Source organism: Pleurodeles waltl, chromosome 4_1 (genome assembly GCF_031143425.1).
Source record: "Pleurodeles waltl isolate 20211129_DDA chromosome 4_1, aPleWal1.hap1.20221129, whole genome shotgun sequence".
Classification (NCBI taxonomy): domain Eukaryota; kingdom Metazoa; phylum Chordata; class Amphibia; order Caudata; family Salamandridae; genus Pleurodeles; species Pleurodeles waltl.
Window position 1 is genome coordinate 690,113,466 of NC_090442.1, and position 26,701 is coordinate 690,140,166.

A 26,701-nucleotide genomic window follows, 5' to 3' on the forward strand; every position below is an offset into this window, starting at 1 on the left:
CGTCATGTCAGGTAGGTGCCAGTTGCCTTACGTTATGTTGCACTTGTTTTGCAATGATGCCATTCCATATTTGAGTCAGTTCTTATGAATATGCCCCCCTATCTTTATCCTTTCTTGTCAAAATATCTAGGAAGCCAGAATAGCCTGCATCTTAATAGCAATAGGAAGTTAACAGTTTCAGAGCAGAGAGAAGATGATGCTTAATGAGCTCATCCTTGCTTCTTCTGCACATCATTCCTTCAGGGAAGGTCATAAACATTGAGTGGTATTTGACTCCAGTATGATTCTTGACCAACTGACCAACTGATTAGCTTGGAAGGAAGCAGCTGCTTCCTGTAACCAACTAAATTTATATATATATGCCCCATTATGAATCGCCAATAACATGCCAGTTGTGGGAACAAACCTGAATGCCTGATTAGATTACAGCAATGCTCTTTACACTCGCTTACCAGCCTATCAGCTCCTTTGACTGATAAGGATACAAAATGCAGTTTTTCAACTTTCACGACCTGAAAAGCAAGAAACTGTCTACTATTCAAAATTAATCCATTTCAAACTAGGCTATCTGGCTTACGAGTGTATGAAGTTTAGCCTCTTCCATTCTTTCCAGTCATGTTCAAAGACTTTCACAGCTTCATCTTGTGGGTAAGACCCACTTTAAAATGTCATCCAGAGGGACAAATAATTTTCTGCACTAGGCAGTACTTGCTGCAATGCACTGCCACTAAACATTAAGGGGGTCATTCTGACTCCCGCCGGCCGCGGTAACCGCAGGGCCGGCGGGAGCCGCCAGAATACCGCTGCGCGGTCAGAAGACCGCCGCGGTTATTCTGGGTTTCCCGCTGGGCTGGCGGGCGACCGCCAGAAGGCCGCCCGCCAGCCCAGCGGGAAACACCCTTCCATGAGGATGCCGGCTCCGAATGGAGCCGGCGGAGTGGAAGGGGTGCGACGGGTGCAGTAGCACCCATCGCGATTTTCAGTGTCTGCATGGCAGACACTGAAAATCTTTGTGGGGCCCTGTTAGGGGGCCCCACGACACCCCATACCGCCATCCTGTTCCTGGCGGCCGAAACCGCCAGGAACAGGATGGCGGTGTGGGGGTTGGAATCCCCATGGCGGCGCAGCAAGCTGTGCCGCCATGGAGGATTCCCCAGGGCAGCAGAAAACCGGCGGTACACCGCCGGTTTTCCGTTTCTGACCGCGGCTGTACCGCCGCGGTCAGAATGCCCATGGGAGCACCGCCAGCCTGTTGGCGGTGCTCCCGCGGTCCCCAACCCTGGCGGTCTCGGACCGCCAGGGTTGGAATGACCGCCTATGTTATCAAAGACTTCACTATCTTTCAGGACAAAAAAACACCACTTCCGCTGACACTTGACAAGCTTCTGTTTCACACTATATTAGCCAAGGAGCCCCTTTGCGATAATGTTCACAGTTTAAAGGTAATCAGTCAGTTAGTGAGTCAGGCATAGGAGTTACCATACGTAAGTAATTTTGCCACAATTCCTGATGAACTGCTACTATTCGGCTTAATGTTGAACACTAACATTTCAGCCCTTCACATCCAGAAGGATTTTTAAGTGAAATTCTCAATTCAGACAATTTCATCTATTAGAATCATGTGCTGTCTTTACAAACTATCAGGCTCAGATATAATAGTATTCACAGAGCTAAATAACATAGGCAGTGTTGGAGTTGTGTATCCTGCTAAGAGAAATCCAACACAAGTAAGTGGTCTAAAAAAGAATGAACCCTACAATCTCCTACAAGAAAACAAATTACTAACACACTCAAAAAAAATCCCTACCTTTTCATGAAGATACTTTTAAAGCAAACTGGTTGACGCCTACACTGCAAAATTGGTTAAACAAGATATCAGCAAGAACAGTTGTGAAGATGGCATTCTATTTGAAGATTCAGCTTTAAATTCTGTTCTACTAAGATAATGTGTTCAAAATATTGACTACCAAAATATTCAGAAGCTATATGCTGCTAGAAAAAACATCATTTTAGCTAAGTGAATTTAGTGTGTCCCTGGTGTTGTAATGTGCTCTATGTAGGAGCTGCTCTCCCCAGGACTTGGGAACTACCGATAGTTCCCTGCTTCCTTTTTTGCATAATTTATGCTGCATACTAAGCCTGAAATGATATTGTTTTGAATTTTTATGTGTGCCTACCTGTGTCTGGACAAAGCTATATCTCTCTGAAGAGCTCTAATAAGAGCAAAACACATGTCAGGAGTTGTTTTTATTTATTCTATGTTGGCTTGGGTGGTATTTTACTGGCCTAAAGCTGTAATTCTGTGCTTGGAGTGGTAAAAGGCTTTTGCCATTTTACAGCTTGGCATGGATGAAACTAATCCTATGTTTGAAGGCTGGCTGTAAAATATCAAAAGGCTTTTCCCCATTCTAGTTTTAGGTGGAAAAACAGACATTTAAGGACTACCCAGAGTTCCTTGCTTCCTTTTTGCATATATATATATATCTACACAAACATACAAGCACATATAAATAGATTTACTTAACCTCACATCTTTATATCTTGTTTATACAATGATATATGTGTTCAAGGAACATAGAGGTGGAGTTAAAAAAGTACATCTATTCTCTGTCTATAGATATTTACCTTCATGACATTGAGGAAGTCGATATTCAGTGTAGGATAATATTAAAGGATGATATTTAAATACACAACAGTGTTTCTTACATCTGTGAAGACAATGAGTTTGCCACTTATATACCATAATGTGACTGACATCATATATAGCCTACTCTTGATCATGAAAATATTCCTATCTGCCACCTTGAACTTTTTTTTGTGCCTCAGATTGTTATGAAAAACACTGCAACCTTGGAATGGGGATGCCTTCTTGGATAATAATTGGCCACAGCTGTGACTCCTTGTGTGCATTGTGAGCACGTCCAGGCTTATCTGTTTTGTTATAGTAACTAATAAGCAGACGCGTTCTTAGGTCAATGAACCTTTTGACTCCTTTAAGATGATCAAATCATTAGTATCACATAAAAGTCATCAAAATTAAACAACTACAATTCGTTAGAGTCAGTAAAAGTACACACCATGAACCATTTGCCCACGAATAACCATACCTTTTAGTACCAGTTAAAATGTTTATTTCCCTAAATTAACAATGCTAAGATCACGTAAATTAGTCTCAAAACCAGATGATACAATATAGAAACAACACAGGCTGTCCAAAATGCCTACAGAATCTTAGTTTTATCAGAGCGGTGACGACAAGGCCCTCAATAGTGACAGTACAAATTCATAATAACAATAATTGAGCAATGGTAATAACGTACATTTGATCAGCAATGAAATGTTATCAGTTTGTTGTCAAAAGACCTATCAATAGAGGAAACACCTCACTAACTCCAGATTAGCATGTTGGACTTCATGCAAAAGGAGAGGAAAGGGAGGGGAGTAGGTCACAATTGGGGCACTAAGATCTCTGAACCATGAAGCTAATGTCTAAAGCAAATCTGGAAAAGCACTACAAGTTTTAAGCATTAAGCGCTAAAGTTATCACCAGCATCATTGCATTAAGGATGAGAAATAACTCAAAACTAATAAAAGTATCAGAACATCAGAAGACAAGCTGGTGAGGGTCAAAGTGACAGAGTGTCAAAGGAAATAATGGCTGCAAATGCAAGACTGCCACTGCAGTCTCAATCAATGATATGCAAAGTGCAATGCCTCAAATTCCAAGAACAGTGGAGTTAAGTTAAAGTTGTCCCACGTTTTCCATTGGTCAGAAGCATCTGGTGATGATAATTGTCCAATTATAATTATGGTACAGATCAGAAAAATATGCTAGACAGACATCCGCATGTCAATGATTGGTTCTTCTCCATTTGTGTACATCCAGTCAATACAAAAAGAATCAACTTGAGAAACCTTCCGTCCATCATCAGTGGGTCCATTGTTCATTGCATTCCCATTACACTTCGAATCAACAGTGACAGTAATGATGAAACATTTTTAGGTTACACATATTTCTTCAAAATAAATACATTTCTTTAATACAAGTTTTGAACACGTTTGAGAATAAAACAAAGGATTTGTTACACAGCGGACATTTGATTGTTCCAGTAACGTTGCAACTTTCAGTGTTTGGCAGACATTCATTCCATTGTGGACTTGCTAATATGAGGCCTATCAGTTAGCATCAGTAAAATTCATAATATTTAGCTGTAAGTATGACAGAGTGATGCATTTTCAGAAATATATAAGCTCTCAATACATTTTAATACATTATTAGTGAATAACTCTATATACGATAGTGGCCAATCAAGTAGGCACCTTATGAGTCACACGTTAATTTTCTCATTTACATATTTTATATGTTAAAGCAAATACAGGAATACATGTAATAATTATTAACCTTAATTTCAGCGCTCACAGCATCTACCTTCACATGGCCCCGGTCCATCTGCGTATAGGGTCACACAATAACCCCTACCGTTTCAGTACAACGTGACTGTTTGATTGTGACTACAATAACCCCTGGGATCCCCCCAAAATAGAGTGAGTTTTCTGATAAGCGACAGTGATTTTAACAGAACATCTGAACTTCTCCTAACACTATCAATATTCAAACAAAAAGCTCTGGTCGGTCACTCGACCATAGACACATTCACCAGCCATATCTGGATATCGGAGCTTTGCTCATAGAGAACTCACATCCCATAATGTAACACATATCACAACGGGAGACGTAATCAAAAGGAATGTATGGGTGTGCTCTCATGACCACCATAAGTGGGGCTTCGACGACTGTGGTGCTAGAAAAGGAAAGATGATTTGACACAAAAGTGGTAAAACGTGTTGACATGAACAGTCTAATATTAGCCTGCGTTAGACCGTAGCACACTGCCGAAATGTAGCCTATTATTTATCTTGAGCAGGAAAATAATTAAATCTGTTAAACAGTAACTGCTGACGTCTTTGTGTGACCTGGAAAAGTTTGATTCCCGGCACAGCAAATTCACCATACCAGCAAGACCAATAAACTGAGTAAATGTAAACAGGGTAATAGTGGGAGCTGCTATTTGCACAGTCGAAATGACAGGTCTGTGGTAGAAACAAGTAAATTTCCACGCCATCATTCTGAGCACTAAAGGTGTTGTAATGGAAATGGAAATTACTGTAAAATAAGGGCATGGCTCCAATGGAAAAAAAAAACATTGCAACAAAATAGAGTGCAGTGCGTTGCTGTTCACTGCAGTACCAATGAAAAACCTGTATCCGCTGCAAATCGAGAACAATAACCTCACTTTTTCTCAATTATGATGGATTCATTTCAAAAAAATAATTCAAACAATGGAGATGGAAACCTGCAGAGGTCCACATTTTACTTCACAGTTGCAGCGTGTGATTTAATTAAATGTGCAAATTGTTAGAAGAAGAGTTATATGTTCCGAAAAGACAGATAAATGTTTCAAATTGCGAAGAACATTACCTTAATTATCACCATAATAGAGTTTCAAATCATTAACTTTCCTTTCTTTATGAGCACTGAACTAAAAAAAAATATATTTTCAGGATTATAGAGTAGATTTATCTAATCTGTGGCATTTTACAGAAATAAAAGAGAACCGTATAATTGTGCATGGAAATCATCTATGACTTATGTAAATTATGTTTGTTTTGTGATGCATATTTAAAGACATTGTACTGCAAGTCCAGATTTCTCAGTGTAGACTTTATAAACTGTAATGCACTACAGTCTTGGCAATACAAGTACAGAGATTGCAAGCAGACAAAAACATACATTAAATATTAAATGTATCACCCTAGGCATATGTTTAGAAACCGCGCCCTCCTTCTACGTTAACTGTGCCTTATTAATAATTGTGAAAAATGAGACACACATAGCACATGTAGTAAAATTACATTTCTAAAGTTGATGATTGAAACTGACATAGTTGTCACCAACTTAGAATATTTGTAAAGCCCTTTCGCAAAAAAGAGGAAGTAAGGTTTTTTGTTATTATTGTGGATTTATAGGTCAATCGGCCTCAATTTTCATTCAAGAAAGCTATTTTATTTGTCTCCTTATCACTTTGAAAATGCTCCTAATTGATTACCGACATTAACGGCAAACTCGGATTAGGCCGGATATCCATTCATTTGAACCGGACTGGGTTGCTGATATTTTAAGCATGTAATAGCTGGAATTATAGAATGTCATATGACGCTGTGCAAATTTTAAACGGTAGTTGCCAAGGAGGGGGGTAGACTTATAGTACAGTAGTTCACAGGTGCAATTTCAGATTTATGCAATCATATATTAACAATTTCATATATGCATTTATTGATTTATGTACGAATGGATTTATGGGGTTCTGTGTGTTGATACCATATCACCTCCAAATCAGTTTGCAAGATAAGGTGCATTATGCACAGCACAGATTATCTGCTAGTTCGTAAAATGTTCGGTGAGTGAGCGAGTTTGCCAGGAAGTGCGACAAGCACAATTTTTAGAGCTTCAGAAATTCGTGGACGAATGTGCTAAAATCTTCCCCTAGCGTGCTTACCCTTGCAGTCCTGGAAAGTCATGAGATTCCACAGGTGAGTTTTCTAAGGAGGCAGGCGACAGGAAGCTTCCCATGTATGCAATGTAGTGCCGTCACTCAACCGCTTATGAAATACAAAAGCTGTAAATTGTTAGATTCTAACCACCAATTTACATTTTATATGTAGTTTTCAATATTGACAAATACAGGACAAATGAGGCCTGTACAAATCAAGGTACAAAAAGGTAATGGAAGAAGCCTGCTTGATTGAGTTACTCCGCCACTTGAGCAAAAGGAAGCCAATGCATATTGAAGCAGCAGGCATATTCCTGCTTTTTTGTGACAGGAGGGTCCTAACATTCCTGGGTCTGTATCATACACACCGTGTTCAGTGTAGAGTGGAGAGCTTGTCTATTTGCATTTGCATTGTCTAAGGCTCGTACATTTAACTCTGAATTTCTCCCAGTTAATGCATGAGCTGCAGACATAAAACCTCGTAAACAAAGAGGCAACCACTGCTCAGGGTTTCCACACTGTGTTTTCTGAAGTTTATGCACAAACTCAGAGTTTTAAAAGTAAGAGTTTTAGACACTGCAAGAGCAAAAACAGGTGATCCATTATTTTGTTGAGCCAGTGCAGCTGTTCAAGATATGGCCCCTGATGGTCCAGCTTCCAGGTGAAGCTAACTGGTTACAACCAAGGTGTAGTGCCTTGGACATGATTTAAAACAGAAACTTTCAGACTCCCCAAGGACTCCGCATTCATATGACGTAATCGCTAGAATAGAATATCGTGAAAGCTCACTTTAGAATGTTGAGTTCACAAGTACATGCAGAGGAATAAAGATATGTGATTTACAGCTCCCTGTGTGACCTAGTAATTCAGCGGGTACCAGGATGAGGGAAGATGCTACATCAGGTAAAAGTCCTTTCATAAAAGAAAGTTCAACTGAGCAGGTCTGGGCACTTGGCAATCGTTTCCTCCACATAAGCAAAAGGATATATCCCCAGCTAGGTTTCTCCTCTTCTAGACTTCAAGACTTGAAAAATAGTTGTGCTGAATAATTGAAAGAAAAGCCCAACCTCAATATTGAATAAGACAGTTCTAGCCAATACTAAAATATTTCCTATCTTAAACTTCCCATTTTTGGCATTGTGCTCTGTGGATTACGCAAATGTGTGTGGCTGATTTTGTAGCTTAAAACAGTGATGTTTTAATTGATATCACTTTATTCAACTGAAAATATATCTCCTTCTAATTTGAGTTTAAAATAAGCATTAAATTGTCCTTATTTTTCACTTACCTTCTTCTTGGGGGTTTCCAAATTGGTGACATCTGTTGACTTGTGTATAAGAATAGCCTAAAACATGTGTTTAAATAAAAAAATGAGACAAACCAATTGCCTTTTCAATGGACCAGAGCTTTTCCCTTGATCAGGTGGAGCATGTAATGCCAAAATCCACACATTTTTAGTTATACTTATGAGTTTTTTCAATGCAAGTGGACACACATGACAGAATGGGAAATTTGTAAATAGCTAGTCTTGAGCAGGTGCCAATATCTTCTCATGGGAACGAATGTGAGAAGTTCTTGTGTAAAAGATACTGTTAAGGCTCATTGCAGAAGTGTCTGCTATTTTCTTGCTCTGTTGTACCAGCTTCTGAATGAGACTACATTTTGGTAGGAGTGTTCAGCAGAAAGTTGCACTGTATAATATGGAATAACACAACTACAATGTTTTTAAAAGTTGTGTAAATATGCAATAATTATAAGGATTTATAGGTCTTCTATCTAGCAAAAACAAAATCTCAATGATTAACAAAAAGTGACTACGCATGTTAAGACGGACATGAGCATTGTTATGTTTATAATAAACAAAGCATTAAGGCGAATATATGGAATAATTCAGTTCCACACTAGTGCTTGAGCTTTTTGTAAGTCTAACTCCAGAAAGAATCTCTTCAGTTTTCCATGTGCTTGTCCCCTACTATAAGCAAATACTTATGCTTTCAGTTATGCCGACCCCCGATAATCATCCAAGATTTTGCAGAATATCTCATCAGATTCCAAAAATAGTTTAACTATGTCATCACTAACTTTGAAGAGATTACACGGGCTCCCTCTCCAAGCCCATATTATCTTCCAGAACAGCTTCATCACAAACAAGGGCACCAGAAGTAGCAACCTTACTGACCTGGTTGAAAATCTATCCATCTCAGGTGTACACTGCTGCACGATAAGCTACAACACTGCCAGACTGGTAACAAAAAACTGCAAGAATGGAAAAAATATATAAGATGACTTCTACATCTGTGTCATAAGTATGTGAAAATGGTAACACTGCTGTCATCAACAGAATCACCCCATTGCAATTGAGAAAGGACCTAGTGTCTCACCTCTTCACTGAACAATACAACTTTACACTATAGGATTCACCTTTCTTGACTACACAGTTTCATTGGAAACAATTTTGCGCCTTATTTCAGGGAGAATCCCTTATTAAGCAATTTATTGCACTAGCTGTACTCACGCTTTATGAACACCAATTTATACAGACAGTCTCAGTTTTATTGAGATCTCATCCAGCCCTGATCCATCTCAGTACCCCCTAGTATCCCAATACATCTACCTCAGTCCAAGTAGTTTACATTCCACATCCATAACAGAGACTACTGACTGTGTCCACCAAGTTGCTTTGTTGCTTTTTGATCTCCGGCCTTGAAACTACTACTGTGTCATTGCTAGTACTATGCCCCCTATATGTTGTTTTGTTTTTATTTTCAGGACATTGGGATTCAGTCCTGAAGTCCTAAAATGGCATTCATAATATTTGTTTTCATTTTTGACCAGCCAATCTCAGTCCTTGGTTCCACAGGATCATTCTCATTCCTGTGGATACAGCCAATCAGTATGCTTCATTCGCCGCTGAATACCTTATCACTCCCTTGATACTCCCTCTGTAGTACTGTGGTAGAACTATATATTTTAAAGCCTAATTTAAATAAAATACCTGAATGGAGTTATACCAAATGCTTTCTGGGTAAAGCTCTAACTTTCTGCCAAATTTGGTAATTATGTTCCATCATTTTGGTTATATTACTGTCTAAAGTTCCTATGGGGAATGGCATGAGGGTAATGCATTTTGGGACAACCCCTTTTCTTTTTGGCTCCGCATGATGGATCATCCTAGAACTTTTCAGGAATAAGGGGAGGTGGCTGAATCTTTTCTTATCAAACAGCGCCAAGTTATTAGCAAACCAAAAAATTTATTTTCAAATTGAAACATGGCCCTCATTTAACTACCCAGTGTATAAAACCAATGCTACTCCGCCACCTGTGATGCTGGTGCCCAGCAGCTTGTGGCAGATCTGTACAAAATACAAAATGAGGTGTCCTGAGTTATTTTTGTGAAAAGGCCATAAAGGGGTCAGGGGGATATCAGGACCATGTATTGGGAGGATCGGAGGGGGTTAAAGGGAGAATATTATAATAACAACAACAATACTATTACTACTACTACAACTGCTGCTACTACTACTACTACTAATAATAATAATAACAATAATAGTAGCTTAAAAATAATTTCTTCCAATGTAACCCAGGAAAGCCAGCAAGCCATTGTTGAAATGAGTTTAAAATAAACATTTAAAAATCAATAAAACTGAAATTGCCAGGTATAGCTCAATGAGCAAATTATAACTTGCATGCCTGCCTGACTGTTCTTATGACCTCATATATTACATCACTCATGGCATGTAAAATGACATAATTGTTGACATCAGTTGTTACATAGATATATATAATTCACTGAAAAAAACAAAGGCTGCCGGGGCGTTCTAGCTAGGCTCACATTTCACTCATACAAAACCAGCGAAATTGAGCAGTTATAGTTACCTGAGCTAATGCACTGCTTATGATCGCACATAATATATCACTTGTGACATGGCCAGTGACATCACTGATGATATCTCAACTGAAATAACTGATGACATTATCCAGTGAGTGTGAGTGTTTCTAAACTTTTAGCGTTAAGTATACATACCAAGTTGCTACAATAGTTAAAATAGTATTCTTTCGGTACTACTAAAGAGTGATACTATTTCCAATACATATTATGTAGTGGCTGAGTTACTGTGTGTATCTGTGTGTGCGTGTATATCTGAATGCCTGTATGGGTGTGTGAGTTGGTATGTGAGTGCCTGTGTGGGTGTATAAGTAGGTATGTGAGTAACTGTGTGGGTGAGTAAGTGACTGTGTGAGTAACTACATGGATGTGTCACTGGGTGAGTCAGTGACTATATTGGTGAGTGAGTGGCTGTATGAGTGACTGTATGCATAAGTGAGTGGTTGTGCCAGTGACTGTATGGTAAAGTGAGTGAATCTGTGAGTATCTGTACTGGTGATTGAGTGGGTGTGTGAGTGGCTGCATGGGTGAGTGTGTGTGTGGCTGTATGTGTGAGTTAGTGTCTGTGTCAGTAACTGCATGTGTGAGTCAGTGAGTGTATGAGTGGTTGTATGACTTTGTAAATGATTGCATAGGTGATTGTGTGGGTGTGTCATTTGTTGTATGTGTGAGTGAGTAGCTTTGTCAGTGACTCTATGGCTGAGTCTGTGGGTAAGCGATTGGTTGTATGGGGATGTGAAGTGGCTGTGTGTGTCTGTACATGGGTATATGAGTGGTTGTATAGGTGTATGAGTGGGTGTGTGAGTTGCTGTATGGGTCTGTAAGTGGGTGGGTGAGTAGCTGTATGGGTCTCTGAATAGATGAGAGAGTGCCATAGAGGTGATTGAGTGGTCGTGTCAGCGGCTGTGTGAATGAATGAGTGAGAAGGCATGTGTCAGTACTTTTATGAGTGTATAAATGGGTATGTGAGTATCTGTGTATGAGTGTGTGTATGTGAGATTGTATAGAGGTATGAGTGGGTGTGTGAGTGGTTGTGTGGATGATGTCATCAGTGATCTCACTGACCATGTCATGAGTGATGTAAAATGTGAGGTTATAAGCAGTGCAATATGGGGGCACAAGTTATAGCTAGCTCAGATAACTATAACTGCTGCATTTCACTGATTTTGAATGAGTGAATGTGAGCCTAACTATAACATTCCTGTAACGTTTGTTTTTTTTCAGTGAATTTCTCAGGTGTTTGAATTCTATTTCTTAACTATAACATCCCTGTAATGTTTTTTTTTTTTCAGGGAATTTCAAAGGTTTTTTAAAAATGATGGTCCTCATTATGACCCTGGCGGTGAGTTATAAAGTGGCGGTAATACTGCCAACAAGCTGGCGGTAATTACCGCCAAATTATGACCATGGCGGTGATAACTCACATAGACAGCCAATGTATCACATTAAACGCCAGGGCGGAAACAACACTCACCACGGCGGAAGCCAACAACAGCCAGGCAGAAGACAAAGTACCACCAACCAAATTTTGACCCTTCATTCTACCATGTTTATCGGGGTGGTACCAACGCCACCACAAGCCTGGCGGAAACACATCACACAGCTGGCATACACAGCACCGTCACACACAGGGATCAAGCTTGAGCACTATGCATTGCTCTGCCACTGATTTGGCTATATGCCACAGCAAGATGAGGGACACACACTGCCAACTGCACCCCTCCTGGGACCCACAAAGCCCTAACTGAAGTGGAATGCTAACAAGCTAGGTTACCTGCATTTGCCATACACACATTACCCTAGAGTTGAATCACTCTGCAATGTCTGGCCTATCCATAGGAGCACCCGCTAACTAACATCCACCACCTGGATCCCATGCCACCAATTATTTTAATAATGCCCACTGTACTCACCCCCTTTTGCGTTTGTCTCCCCACTGCCAGAATAAACAGGTGTTCAGGAATCAGAAGCGTTTCCACTCACTGAATGTGCAAATGGTGTGCCTGGCGGACCGGTACATCTTCCACGTCAATGCTAAGTATCCTGGGTTGGTGCATGGAGCCTTTGTTCTGAGGAATAGCACTATCCCAAATGTGATGGCCCAACAACAGACGCACAGGATGTGGCTAATAGGTGAGCCATGGTCCTCACCCGCTGTATGTTAGTGTATGCCTTCAGGTGTCATCCCTATAGCATTGTGTGATGCTAAATGTTGTCCCTCAATACTTACAGGTGTCTGGCTACCCAAACCTATTGTGGCTACTGACCCCTGTTGAGGAATGCCAGGACAGGGGCTGAGGAACATTATAATGAGGCACATGGGGGAACTAGAAGGATCACCGAGACGACCTTCGGCCTCCTAAATGCCATGTTCAGGTTCCTCTATCTGACAGGTGGATCCCTGTGCTACTCACCCGGAAAATTCTACCAGATAGTAGTGGCTTGCTGTATGTTGCACAACCTGGCCCTCAGACAGCATGTACCCTTTCTGCAGGAGGAAGAGACTGGAGATGGCCCTCTGGCAGCAGAAGACCCTGAGGACAGTGAGGATGAAGAGGCTGAGGATGAGGATGAGGTCACAGAACATCAGTTATCCATCAATACTTCCAATGACACACTGATGAGACAGTGCAACTGATCATTCCTCTGACTATTGATATATTCTGTGTGGCTGAAGCATGATGGCATTAACTTCCTTTGCATCTCAACTTATTGTCACCTCTGGCTTGTCATTTTACAGACACTGGTGATATAACAACTGTGTACTGATGTGCTGACTACAGACAGCTACAAGTCGTTATGTCTATGCTCTCACAGTGTTAAGATCATTTGCACTAGATGTGACTGTTTCCATAAATGCACATTTTCAACACATAAAATACTAGTAGTCAAGTTGTGTTCAAGGGTGTTTATTGTAGTGCTATGAAATTGAGGGAAACGTGCAATGGAATGGGGTGATGATGGAGAAAGGTCCAGGGTAGTGTTCCAGTCTGTTTGTAGCACAGATCTAGTGTCCAAGGGGCCATAAGAAGGGGAACAAAGGCACTTCAAAGTAGACAAGATGACTGCGTGGGTCACAAGGGGGGAAATCAGGAGATTCTCATTTCCTGGCAGTGGTCTTGGCAGGTGTCTCTGGCTTCTGTTGGGGTCGCAGGGTACGTTTGCGGGGTGGTTCACCTTCTGCAGGGGAAGGGGTGCTGGTGTCCTGTGGGTCCTGTGGTGGGGCCTCCTGCCCACTAGCTGCAGAGGAGGTGGAGGGCTGGTCAATGGACTTGCTAGTGGTAGGGGCCCGCTGCTGTGCTGTTGCCTCCCTCATGATTTGGCCATGTCTGCCAGCACCCCTGCTGTGGAGATCAAGGTGGTGTTAATGGCCTGCAAGTCCTCGCTGATCCCCTTATACTGTCCCTCCTGCAGCCGCGTGTTCTCCTGCACGTTATCAAGGATCTGGTCCATCGTGTCCTGGGAATGCTGGTAGGCTCCCAGGTTTTTGGTGAGTGCCTCCTGGAGAATCGGTTCCCTGGGCCTGTCCTCCCCTTGGCGCACAGCAGTACTCCCAGTGTCCCTGTTGGCCTGTGTTTCTGTCTGCTGAAAGGTGTGCCCAATGCCACTGACCCTAGGTCCCTGATTGTCTTGGGTATGAGTGTGGCCTGGGGTCCCTGTATAGGTTGGCACGCTGCTGATTGACGTGTCCTGGGGATAGAGGTGTGGATACGCTAGCTGGGTGCTGTGGTGTTGGTTTCTGATGGGGGAGGCTCTGTGGTTGACTGGGAGTGGGCTTGGCTGACTGACTGTCCAGTGGTCCCTGATGGGCCAGGTTGTTGGTCCAGATCCAAAAGCCCAGAGCTACTGTCATCACTGGGGACATCTTCTGTTGGGGGACTGGTTTGTTGTGGCACCTCCTCTCCACTGACATTGGCTGGGGAACCTGTGGGGATGTAAGTGACATATTGTACTCCCTGGCTTCCCCTCTATCGGTGGTGTTGCCCTGCCACCTTTTGCTTGTGTATGGTGATGTATTGTGGGATCATTAGTTTCCCTATGCTGTGCATGCTTTGGGAATGAGTCTCCATGCAGGGCTGGGAGGGGTGTCCATGCATTGGTATGGCATGCAGGATTTGGCATTGGGGTTAGTCATCTGCGTTGGTGCAGTGTGTGGGGTGGAGTGGAGTGATGTGAGTGAGGGTGAGGGGGTGTGATTGCATGAAGTTATGGGGGGTGATAATTGGTAAATGTAGACTTACCAGTGTCCAGTCCTCCGGCTGCTCCAGCGAGTCCCTCAGGATGCAGTGATGCCAAGATTTTCTCCTCCCATACTGTGAACTGTGGAGGAGGAGGTGGGGGTCCACCCCCAGTTCTCTGTATGGTGAGCTGGTGCCTTCCTGCCACGGAATGTACCTTACCCCATAGGTCATTCCACCTCTTCCTGATGTTGTCCATTGTTCTTGGGTGCTGTCCCATGGCAATCACCCTGTCCATGATTCTCCACCATAGCTTCATCTTTCTTGCAATGCATATCTGCTATACCTGTGCTCCAAACAGCCGTGGCTCAACCCTGACAATTTCCTCCACCAAGACCCTAAACTCCTCATCAGTGAAACAAGGGTGCCTTTGTGGGGACATGGGTGTTGTGTTCTGTGTGTTGGTGAGAGTGTGTTGAGTAATGTGGTGGGGTGTGTGATGTGGGGTGCGTGAGGGATGTATGGGTGTATGTGGTGTGTGTGTCTAGTTGTCTTTGTGCTGTTCATGTCAATCTCCTGGCAGAAGTTGCTGTTTGTAAAGGGTTGTGGGTAATGTGGGTGTGTGTTTTATAGTGCTGTGGGTGGTTGGGTGTGCTGTGTGTATGCATGTCAGGTGTGTGTTTTTAGTATTGGCCAATGTAGTGTTGTTTTGTATGTGGGTGCCAATTCTGAGCGCAGCGGTATGTACCACCAATGGTTTACTGCCGTTGAATGTCCTCTGTGGTGAATTGTGGGTCATAATGTGGTGGGTGTTGTTTTGTTAGCGTAATGGTATGGGTGTGGGTACTGCCACTTTAGCACTGACCTTTAGGCTGGCAGATTTGTGTATATGGCAGTATTCTGTCAGAGTGGAGTGTGTATATCATAATATGGCAAACAGATATTCACCACCGCAGCGGTAAGTTGACGGCCGTCACCATGGTGATAATCGGCATTTACCGCCAATGTCATAATGAGGGCCTATATTTCCTAACTAAAACATCCCTGTAACCTATGTTTTTTTAATGAATTTCTATGTTTTTTTATTCTATTTCCTAACTATAAGGCCTCTGTAATTTTGTTTTTTTGAGTGAATTTAAATTGTATTTTGTAACTATAATCTGTATGATTTCAAAATGGGTGTGTGAGTGCTTGTATAGTTTGGTAAGTGGGTGTCTGAGTAGGTGTATGGACTGTCAGTGAGTGTGTGAGATGATTTGTGTATCTGTGAATTGGTGCATGAGTCTCTGCGTAGGTTCCTTGAATGAGTGTATGAGTCTTTCAGTGGGTCTGTGAGTTTGTTCATGAGTCTGACTTGCTGTGTATGTGGGTGTGAGTCTCTGATTGGGTCTGTGACAGGGTACATCAGTGTTTCAGTGGCTGTGTGAGTGGGTGCATCAGTGTATGAGTGGGCCTGTGGGTAGGTGCATGAGGATCTGAGTGGTTTTGTGCGTGGTTGCATGAGTATCTGAGTGGGTCAGTGAGTGGGTGCATGAATGTCTCAGTAGGTCTGCGAATGTGTGTGTGTGAGTGTCTGAGTGGGTGTGTGAGTGGGTGTATGATTGTCTGAGTCAGACTGTGAGTGGGTATATGAGTCTGTGAGTGGGCCTGTGAGTAGGTGTGTCAGTGTCTGACTGGGTCTGTGAGTGGGTGTATGAGTGCCTGAGGGTATCTATGAGTGGGTGCATGAGTGTCTGAGTGGGTCTGTGAGTGAATGTGTGAGTGTCTGAGTAGGCCAGTGAGTAGATGCCTGAAGGTCTGAATGGGTCTGTGAATGGGTGAATCACGGTCTGAGTTGGTCTGTAAGTGGGTACGTCAAGGTCTTAGTGGGTGTGTAAGTGTTTGAGTGACTCTGACATTGAATGCAACGGTGTTTGAGTGGGTCTGTGAGTGAGTGTGTGAGGATCTGAATGGGTCTGTGATTGGGCGCATGAATGTGTGAGTGGGTGTGTGAGTGAGTGCATGAGGGTGTGAGTGGGTGCATGAGCTGGTCTGTGAGTGGGTGTGTGAGTGTCTGAGTGGGTCTGTGAGTGAGTACATGAGAGTCTGAGTGGGTTTGTGAATGGGTGTGTGATGGTCTGACTGGATCTGTGAGTAGGTACATGAGTTTCTCAATGCTACTGTGAGTGAATGAATTAGTGTATGAATGCCATCTGATGATTTTTTTTTGTCATTGATATTCACAAATTATTAATGATGTTACACGGGGACATGCTGAATATTGCGGCGTATTTGTGAACATCGGGCACCGTGAAAAAAAAAAAATGTGGTCATGATTTCACCCTCAAGCACCCCTATATCACATCTCTGGGGTAAGGGTACCTCTACCCTGACCCCTTATGCGACTTTTATTTTTATTTTTCAGCCCCTGGGACCGTGTCCTTTAAACTATAATGGCAGCAGCAACTTTCTGGTCAGGTTGCGGCCAGCCAATCACAGCATTCCTCGTATCATGCTCGTTCTCAAATACGCTGCGAGTGCAGTGAAAACGTTGTGATGGATCTGTGGCCCTAGATATACAAATGTATTTACTGTATAATATCTCCGAAATTACTGAACAGATGAACATAAAATATCCAAAAGCATAATCTGCATACCAAAACCTACCTTTCTACCAAAACTGGTGTAATTCTGTCCAGCGGTTCGGGCTGTTAGTCGTGTTTAAAAGTCCTGTGGGAATTAACATAAGAAATGCACATTTTGTTCCCCCCCCCTTTTTCTTGGCCCTGAAACATTCAGTGCACAAGAAGAATCACCGGCACACATTTTTTGGAGAAAATGTTGTGAAAATTTGCCAAACAGTTCCGAAGATATAGGCAAGTCAAAAAATACTTTTCCACCCCCACAGCCCCGGGGACCACCACCTCCGTGGGGCATTGTTAAGATTCCATGTGGGGGGGTTGAAGTCCCCCCGCAGCCCCAGGGACCACCAACTCCCCAGAGCATTCCACAAATTATGTGTGGCTGCGTGGTCACCCTGCAGCCCTGGTAACCACCACCTCCCCGGGGAAATTCAGTAAAGTTGGTGTGGGGGGGCCACACAGTCAACCCCCAGCCCCGAGGACGATCACCCCCGGGGCTATAATATAATTGTTTGTGGGAGCTGTGTGGAACCCCGTGCCCCAGGGACCACTACCTCCCCAGGGCAAAATACTTTTTGATGTGCGGAGGCCCAGTGGCCTTCCCCCCAGCCCCGGGGACCACCACCTCACTAGGGCATTGTTAAGATTTCATGCTGGATGCCACCCGGCCCCCCGCAGCCCTGGGGATTGCCACCTCCCCAGGACATTCTGCAAATGATATGCAGGGTGTCATGGGGTCCTCCTGCAGTCCAGGGACCGCCACCTCCCTGGGGCATTCAGTAAATTTGGTGCAGGTGGCCATTCAACTCCCCTGCAGCCCCGGGGACCACCACTTCCCAGACATATGAAACTGTTCTCACAGAGAGGGAGCTGCTATAGCAGTTCCCTCTCTGTGACAGTAATGCTGGCTTCCGCAGGAGGTGGAAAGCCACCAAGGACCGTGAGGGACTTTAGGCACCCCCACAGTCCCCAACATTGTGACTGGGTGGCTGGGGGGGGCCCAGGTCACATGGCCAAGCCCAGTGGATAGGGCTTCTGGGGCTTCTGGGGCCAAGATCAGCCCTGGAGAGGGGGCCATGCCACACTCCCCCACAAAAAATAAAAAAATTGGCAAAGGCTCAGGGGATGGGGTCCGCTGTTGCAAAACTGACCTTGGTAGTTGGGCTGTGTGGCCCCCTCCTCATAAAAAAATGTAAATGTTTAGGCCAGGTCGTGGGGGATGTGATCTGGGGGCCAAGATTGGCCTGGGGGGCACACAGCCCACCCTCCCCCCAAAAATAAAATATTTACATTGGGCCCCAGGGACTGAGGTCTCTGGGGCCAATATCTGCCTGAGGAGGGGGCGTTCAACCCCTGCTGTGCCTGGCTGAAGGCATTGCGCAGTAATAGTGTTGGGTGGTTGTAGGGGTTGGCCGCATGGCAGGTCCTGCAGCCAACCATAGCCGCACACGGCACGGCAGTGGTTGGATTAATGTAAAGTAATGGAAAGTACTATACATTAAAAAAAATAGAAATTCACTGAAAAAAACAAAGGTTATAGGGATGGGATGGTTAGGATATAGAATATAAAAAACATCGAAATTCAATAAAAAAAACAAAGCTTACCTGGACGTTAAAGTTAGGCTTCCATTTCAAACGCACAAAACCAAAGAAATTCACCTGTCATAGTTAGAGTTATCTAAAGTGACTATGGCACTCATTATGAACTTGGCAGTAACCACCGCTGACCGCCGTGCTGACGGTGAACAGAAGACTACAGGTGGCGGTGGACTGCACAATGCTGAATAATGATGCCAAAAACGTAAACCTCCAAAAATCCTGCAACGTCCACTCACCACCAGGGCCTACGATGGCGGGAAGGCAGTACACCCCACCCTGCCACCACCATGCAGACAAATCCTCCGACCACCAAATAATGATGTACAAATCAGCATGGCAGATAGTGAATGCTGAACGACCACTGGCGGTACAAACCGCCATGGCCAGTAATGGGACCCACCGACAACAAATGCACACATTGTCAAGCCTGAAACCCACACACCTGACACACATCCACAACAATATAAAACACTCACATATACACCCACAATCCTTTACATCACCAATAGCACGACAGATATTGACAGCACAACATGCAAACACTGAACCCAACATCACACAAGCCACACACACAACCACACAACTGCACCCTGACCAATACACCCACAACACACACCACGGCACCCCCTACGCACCCCCACTTCACAGACAGGGAGCTAAGGACCATGGTGGATGAAATACTCAGGGTCGAGCCACAACTATTCGGGGCACAGGTGCAGCAGACACCCGTGGCCAGGAAGATGGAGCTATGGCAGCAGATAGTCAACAAGGTCAACGCAGTGGGAAACCATCCACGCACAAGGCACGACATCTGGAAGAGATGGAATGGCCTGCGTGGGAAGGTTCGGTCTATGGCATCCAGGCACAACATCACCGTACAGAAGACTGGTGGTGGTCCACCACATACTCCCCAAGAATACACCGACTGGGAGGAGAAGGTCCTGGCTATCCTGCACCTGCAGGGGCCTCTCCAGACTCACTGGAGGACTGGACTTGCGTAAGTCAACTACAATTCCTTAACAGTCACTTCACCTGTAAAATGTGTATCACCCCACCCCTCTCACTACCACCTGGACCCCATCCTCTACCCAGTCCACAACAACCACATCCAAGTTCCCTGCATGCTCACAATCCCACAAACAGACCTCCATCTAGCCCCCTGTGCACAGTCACCTACCCCTGCATGGAATCCCAGTGGCACTACAGCACCCACAATGCATCTCCACCCCAACAAAAAATGCAACTTAATGTACACGAAGGGATCTGGCATGCCACGACATGGGAATATAACCATCAAATAGTGCAGAGCAGTGCAGCAATTGCCGATAAAGTACTTGACACCCACCTGTCTATTCCCCCACACACAGGCACCACCACCCATGTCACCTGGATGGAGATGTCAAGGAGTGCCAGCCCTCCACCTGAAGACATAGGTCCCACTCAGTAGAGTGCAGAGGGATGTCTGGAAATAGAGGAACTCCCTGGCCCATCACACAGTCCTGGACTGTCACCCTCCAGAAGCCCCACTCAGGATACCACTGACACCCCGACCACCCAGCCACCATCATAAGCTCTGGCCAAACAACCCCACTCCAGTGTCTCTTGGCCACAGACTGGCAGCCCACATGTACAGAGGCCAGAGTGTCCACCCACCAACAGGCAGGATGATGAAGGGCCAACTGCAAGTGGGACTGCCAGACCTATGCAGGGGACACAGGGTGATAGGGCCAGTGGGAGGGCACCAGTGGCCCAGGGGTGTGGCCAAAGGATGGATGCTGCAGCCCCGGAGGTGAAATCTGAGGTCCTGGGAGCATACCACCATACCCAGGACAGGATGGGCCAGATCCTGGCCACCCTGGAGCAGAATCAAAGGCTGCAGATAGCACATCACCAGGAGGCCATGGAGCAATGGAAACAGCTCAGTGTCACCATAGCCTCCATTGCAGGACCAGTACCACCGCCAGCCTGAATCCTTCACCCACCTGCAAGCCCCTTCCACTAGCCCGGACACAGCCCTGCCATCTACATCTACAGCAGCTACTGGACAGGTGGCACTGTCAGAAGACACAGAGGAAACCATCACCCCTAACACTGCAGCCCCGCTGCACCTTCACAAACGTGCCCTCAGACCCAGAAATGGCACTGAAACACCAGCCGAGACCAAGCCCAGTGCCAGGAAGTGACTCTGCCCTGAACTATCTCCCTGGTGAGCCACTGAGTTACCTTGTTGACATGCCACTGCCATCTCATCATCTTCTAATGGCCACGTTGACCAAAACCCAGCACTACCAACAGCTGAGCATATGTACCTGAGTCTGTATTTGCACCACGTGCCCACTCCCTTTCACCGTCCCAACACTTATGTATATATTGCCATTCAATAAATACACCTATGCACTCAAATCGTATGTCCCCGTCAATGTGAGATATGAATTGTGAGTATGTATGCATTTGCCAGTTAATATCATAATCACACCTTTATTGCAGGAGGGGATCCAATGCACTGTAGTGTCTGAAGTGTGTCACACTGTACATAATATTGGGTTGCCTGGCACATGCCACTTCAGTCATCATTTAGCATTGTCACTGACAAAATACACCACAGTACTTATTACATGAGTAAGACTGTAAGTTGCAGTGAATGCATCAGCATCATTGAACAGTACCTTAGAGTCACTGGAAGTATAGGCGGATTAGCTGGGTCCTGGAGTTGATATCTTCCCCCTCTCCTTCATCACCATCACTCTCATCCCCTCTGTGAGGTTACGGGGCTGGTTGGACAGCACCCTCCTCTTCCAGAAGTGGGATAGCTTCCTGCACAGATCAGTTGTGCATCATGCAGCAGGCCACCACTATCTTAAACACCCTGTCACGAACATAGAACAGGGATCCCTCTCAGAGATGGAGGCAACAAATTCTGGCCTTCAGGATACCTATAGTGTGCTCTAGTACATCCATGGGCCTCATTGTAATTCCTCTCTGCATCTGTCCTGTGATTCCTCACAGGTGTCAGGAGCCATTGCAAGTTTGAGTGGCCAGAATCACCTGCAAAAGTGGGTGAAGGAGGACTTGACAAGCTGCCTTTACTTGCATATAGCCTGCCTGTCAGCTATGTACTGATCCAGTGTCATACACACTCACCTATGAGCCAACCTCTGTCCCCTTGTAGTTGTTCCATCATGTGTGGCACACTGCTGTTTCTCAGGACAAATGAATCATGGACTGAGCCTGGGAACTTGGCATTGACATGTGATATGTACTGACCAGCATTACACACCAATTGGACATTCATGGAGTGATAGTTCTTATGATTCCTATAAACCTGTTAATTCACTCTTGGGGGTATGAGAGCTATGTGTATTCCATTAATGGCACCTATCACATTGGGGATATTAGCAACGGCAGAAAATCCAGATTTGATGGCCGGGAGTTCAGCCCCTTGGGGAAACTGGACAAATGTTTCCAAGTGTTGAACGTAGGCATCCAGAAATTTGGACAGGATTTGGCTGAACATTGGCTGTGAGACCCTTGCACACATGCCCACTGTCACCTGAAATGAGTCTGTAGAACAGGATCCATTAATGCACAGAGGTCATGGATTGTAGCTCCATTGAGTCTGTATGTGATAATGATGTGACTTTCCTCTGTAGTTTCCAGATCAACCAGGGGTCTGTATACAGAATGGGCCCTCCCTCGCCACATGGTTCTGTATCTATGGAGGAGGAAAGAACACATTCTGAGTGTCAACTTACACTTGCATCCCATGATGTCATTGTATTTTTCTAAGTGCAACACGTAGGTAACACACACAAACAGAAAGAATGATGTACACCGTCAGGCAAATGTCTGCTGAGTTAACTCTGTCATAATGGCATCACAGTGTGGACACACTTCCAAAGATGTGTACATGTGTGGATTATAGCATGATGTCAGCAAGCGACGAAGGGGAGAGAGACTGGGGCCCTGGATGAGGCCCCTGGCCAGGCTATGGAGACATGGTGGTAGCAAAATGGCAGCCTTCAGCCATCCAGGTATGATAGAGTGGAAGTGACTTAATTCCGCTGGCGTTAGTCATCATGGCTGAAGGCGGTGTTCACCACTGTACACCTGATAATTGGATTACTTGGTTGTCAATGAGGAACCTGGGATAATCATGATCGCCGCAGGCGGTGACGGAGCACACCGACGCAATACCTATGACATTTTGTCAGACCCTTGACACTTGACTCCTCATTCCCGTGAAGGGAAGTACTCCACTGCGTGTGCTGCTGTGTCCTGACTCTGGTCCCTGAGATGACACGTGTTGCAGGTGAAAGGGCCCCGGCCTTCACCGCGGAGGAGCTGGAGAAGCTGGTGGACTGGATCCTATGCCTGTCGGCAAAGTTGTATGGTTGACCAGAAGAGCAGGTGAGTTGGTATCCGTCATCCTTAGATGTGTGATTGTGACAGATGCCTGTTTGCATGAGGGTGCGATGTGTGACTGCCCAGTCGTAGTTTGTCTGGCACATTCTGCCTGTGAGTAGAAGACATGCATGTCAACAATGGCTGTTCCATTTGGAACGACATGGCATTTGTATTCAGTGCACACATACTGACGTCTGTTTCTTTGCTCTGTGTGTCCCATGCAGGTTAGCGCCATTAAAAGAAAGGCCTGTAGCAAGCCATCGCCAAGGAGGTGCAGACCCTGGGGGTCCACAACCGGCAGAGCACCCACTGCAGGAAGAAGTGGGAGGACCTGAGGTGCTGGGCCAAGAAGACCGGAGAGGCGCAGCTGGGGAAGGACTCCCAATTAGGAAGGGGTGCCCGTCGGTCCCTGACTCCCCTACTGGCCTGCATTCTGGCAGTGGCCTATCCGGATATGAATGGGTGCTTGAAAACCACACATCAGTCTCAAGGGGGTGAGTAGCAACACTGTTGTGATACCACTTTGATGGATGTGTTTGGATGCTGTGGGATGTATGCATTGTAGTGCCAGTCCCTTGGACAGGTGTGTCTCTGCAGTCCTGCCCCCTTCAGGTCCTTGGAATGGTGCAAAAGCTAGTTTTGGCAGGCTCTATAGGCCTATGAGGGGTCCCCTTTATGTCATCTGGTATTCATTGTGGCTTCATGGACTTGTAAGTTCATTGGCTGGGCATGGTCTCTCATGGGTGTTCTTCACACAGTGTATCAAGTTTGTATTTCATGAGGGTTCTTTGGTGTATTCTGGGGTCATGCCCACTAGTCAGGGGCACATTCATTACGTATGTTGTCTGTGCTGAGGGTACGTTTGTGACCTGGGTGGGAGTGTGTGAGCCAAAATGTACATATATTCAGGATTTGACATAGTTCTCCCTTATTTTGTTTCCCCACCCCTATGCTCTTGTGTCCTTTGTGTACATTAACATCATCTGGTGAGGGAGCTGAAGCACCGGCGAGTGGGGATACACCAGCCCACGGTTCCAAGGAGGCAGAGTCGAGCGACGCCAAGGGGAACAGTGGGTTGGAGGGCGAGGGGAGTACCACAGGGGAGGCAACTACTACTGGAGGTAGTGACTCTGATAACTTCTCTGATGGCAGCTCCCTAGTGGTGGTGGACCCTACTGGGCCCACCCATTCTTTATCATCTTCTGCCACTCCCCATACCATCACCACCCTTCCAGTTGCTCCCCACGAGTTGCCCGTGCCCGCTCACCCAGGAGGGTGGGTGTCTCTTTCGCTCCAGGCACTTCATCCCCTGCCCCAGTCAGCCCTGCTGCCCTCACAGATGAGGATATTGACCTCCTTAGAACCATCTCTGTAGGGCAGACAACCATCGTGAATGCCATCCAGGTGCTAGCATCCCAGATGCAGCAATGCAATGCATACCTTGAAGAAATTCACGTGGCCATGTCTGGCCTACAGAGATCTTTTCAGGCTCAGGCCTCCTCTTTGACGGCAGCCAGTGTCCCTGGTCTTTTTGTCCCCCCTCCCACCACCTCTACCCCTTCCAGCACCCCACTCCCCTCACCCATCCCAAGAACACAGACAGCCATGCGCACAGATCAACACACAAGAAGCACACTGAAAAACACAAGCACCCACACTTCCCACCACAGGCATGCACACACCCAACATAGAAAAGCACACACAACAACATCCACTTCCCACAGTGTGTCGACCTCCCCCACCACCTTGTCTGTCACCTCACCATGCACACCTACACGCACTGAACCCTCAGTCACTTCTGTTGCTCCCGTTCATGCAGTCAACACAACATCTGACATCCAGGCATGCCCCCCAAACACCACACCTACACTCATCACAACTACATTGACAGGCACTTGCAGCGCACTCACCAGACCTGCAGACACCCAGACAACATCCTTGTACACAGGCAGCCTGTCTTCTCCCACTGTGTCCACCCATCTCCTCCCAAAACACTCAAAAATTCACACACATCCACACCACACACATCCACAACACATAAGCATACTTTACATGCACCTGCATCCACGTCCGGCACACCTACACCTGGTACAAGCACTCCCTCAACCTCCACTCCCAGACCTGCCTCCAAATCCCCTCCAACTGCACCTAAGAAGCTTTTCCTCTCCCGTGTTGACCTGTTTGAACCCACTGGCCCACCCCTTCTTGTCCCTAAACGTGCCCATGTCCTTGCCCAGTCCACTCCTTCCTCATCTATGTCCACCCCAGTCTGCTCTTCCCATTCCTGTGCCCCTTTCCCAGGGAGAAAGAGGCCCTGTGTTGCCCCAGGTTCCTCTGCCATCCCCGGTCCAAGCCCACTCCCCCTTCTTCCAAGGGCCAGCCCAAACCCCCTCCACCTCCCAAACCTAAGCCCAAGCCCCCCCTTCCAGACATTAGTCCACACCCCAGCTGCTCCATTAACACCCCTTTTGATTGAAGTACCCTTTGCACATGTGGGAGTCAAGTTCGGCCTTTATTGACCCTTCAGGGAATTTAAAAAAGACTGGCCAATGGCCTTATTTGGACATTCCTTTTTTAGCTTGAAAGAAAATGTACGTGCCCAGTAGTGCTGTTGGCACAATATAGTGACGTTGTTCTGAGTTTCATTGTTGGGGTGTGGTGTGCACATGTGTGTACTTTAGTGCAGGTCTTTGTTGCCTTCTGTCTGGTAAGTACATCTTGGTTTGGTATGTATGGCTTGGGATGTGGGAGGGGTTGGGAGTGCCTTGTAGGGTGGGTGGGGTGGGTGTGCAACTGTGCCCTTTCTTCCCATGTGTACTAGGCTGCGGTACTTACAGTCGTTGTCCTTGTCGTCGGTCACGGTCCTGGAGGAATTTGGCAAGGAGAAGCACTGGCATTGTTTCCAAATCTGGCTCCATGTCTGCGTCGGTGTTTTCCTTTTATATTGTTCATTCTGGCACGCTTTGACTGGTGGTGGTTCCCGCCCCGGAACTGCTGGCGGTCTGGTGTTTCATTATTTGGTGGGCAGGTAGGTAAAGTCTGCCAGCCTGTGGGCGGCCTCCTCCATCCTCGTCGGGACTACAAAGATGGTGGTGTGTGGATGGACCGCTCCTTTTTTTTCAAATGCTTCATTATTTGATGGTCCTGACCGCCAGTCAGTTGGTGGTAGTTACCGCCACTGCCGGTGGAGCGGTGTTTACCACCATGTTCATAATGACCACCTATAACTCGTGCCCTACGGTAACTATAACTCGTGCCCTCACCATGCACTGCTAATTACCCTACAAACTACAGCACTCATGACATCTTTGATAACATCACTGATAATATAAATGCAATATTTGCAGTAACATTTTTGATGAAAAAACTGTGCATGGCAGGGGTGCAAGTTATAGTTACTTTAGATAACTGACTATAACAGGTGAATTTCTATGGTTTTGTACATTTAAAATGAGAGCC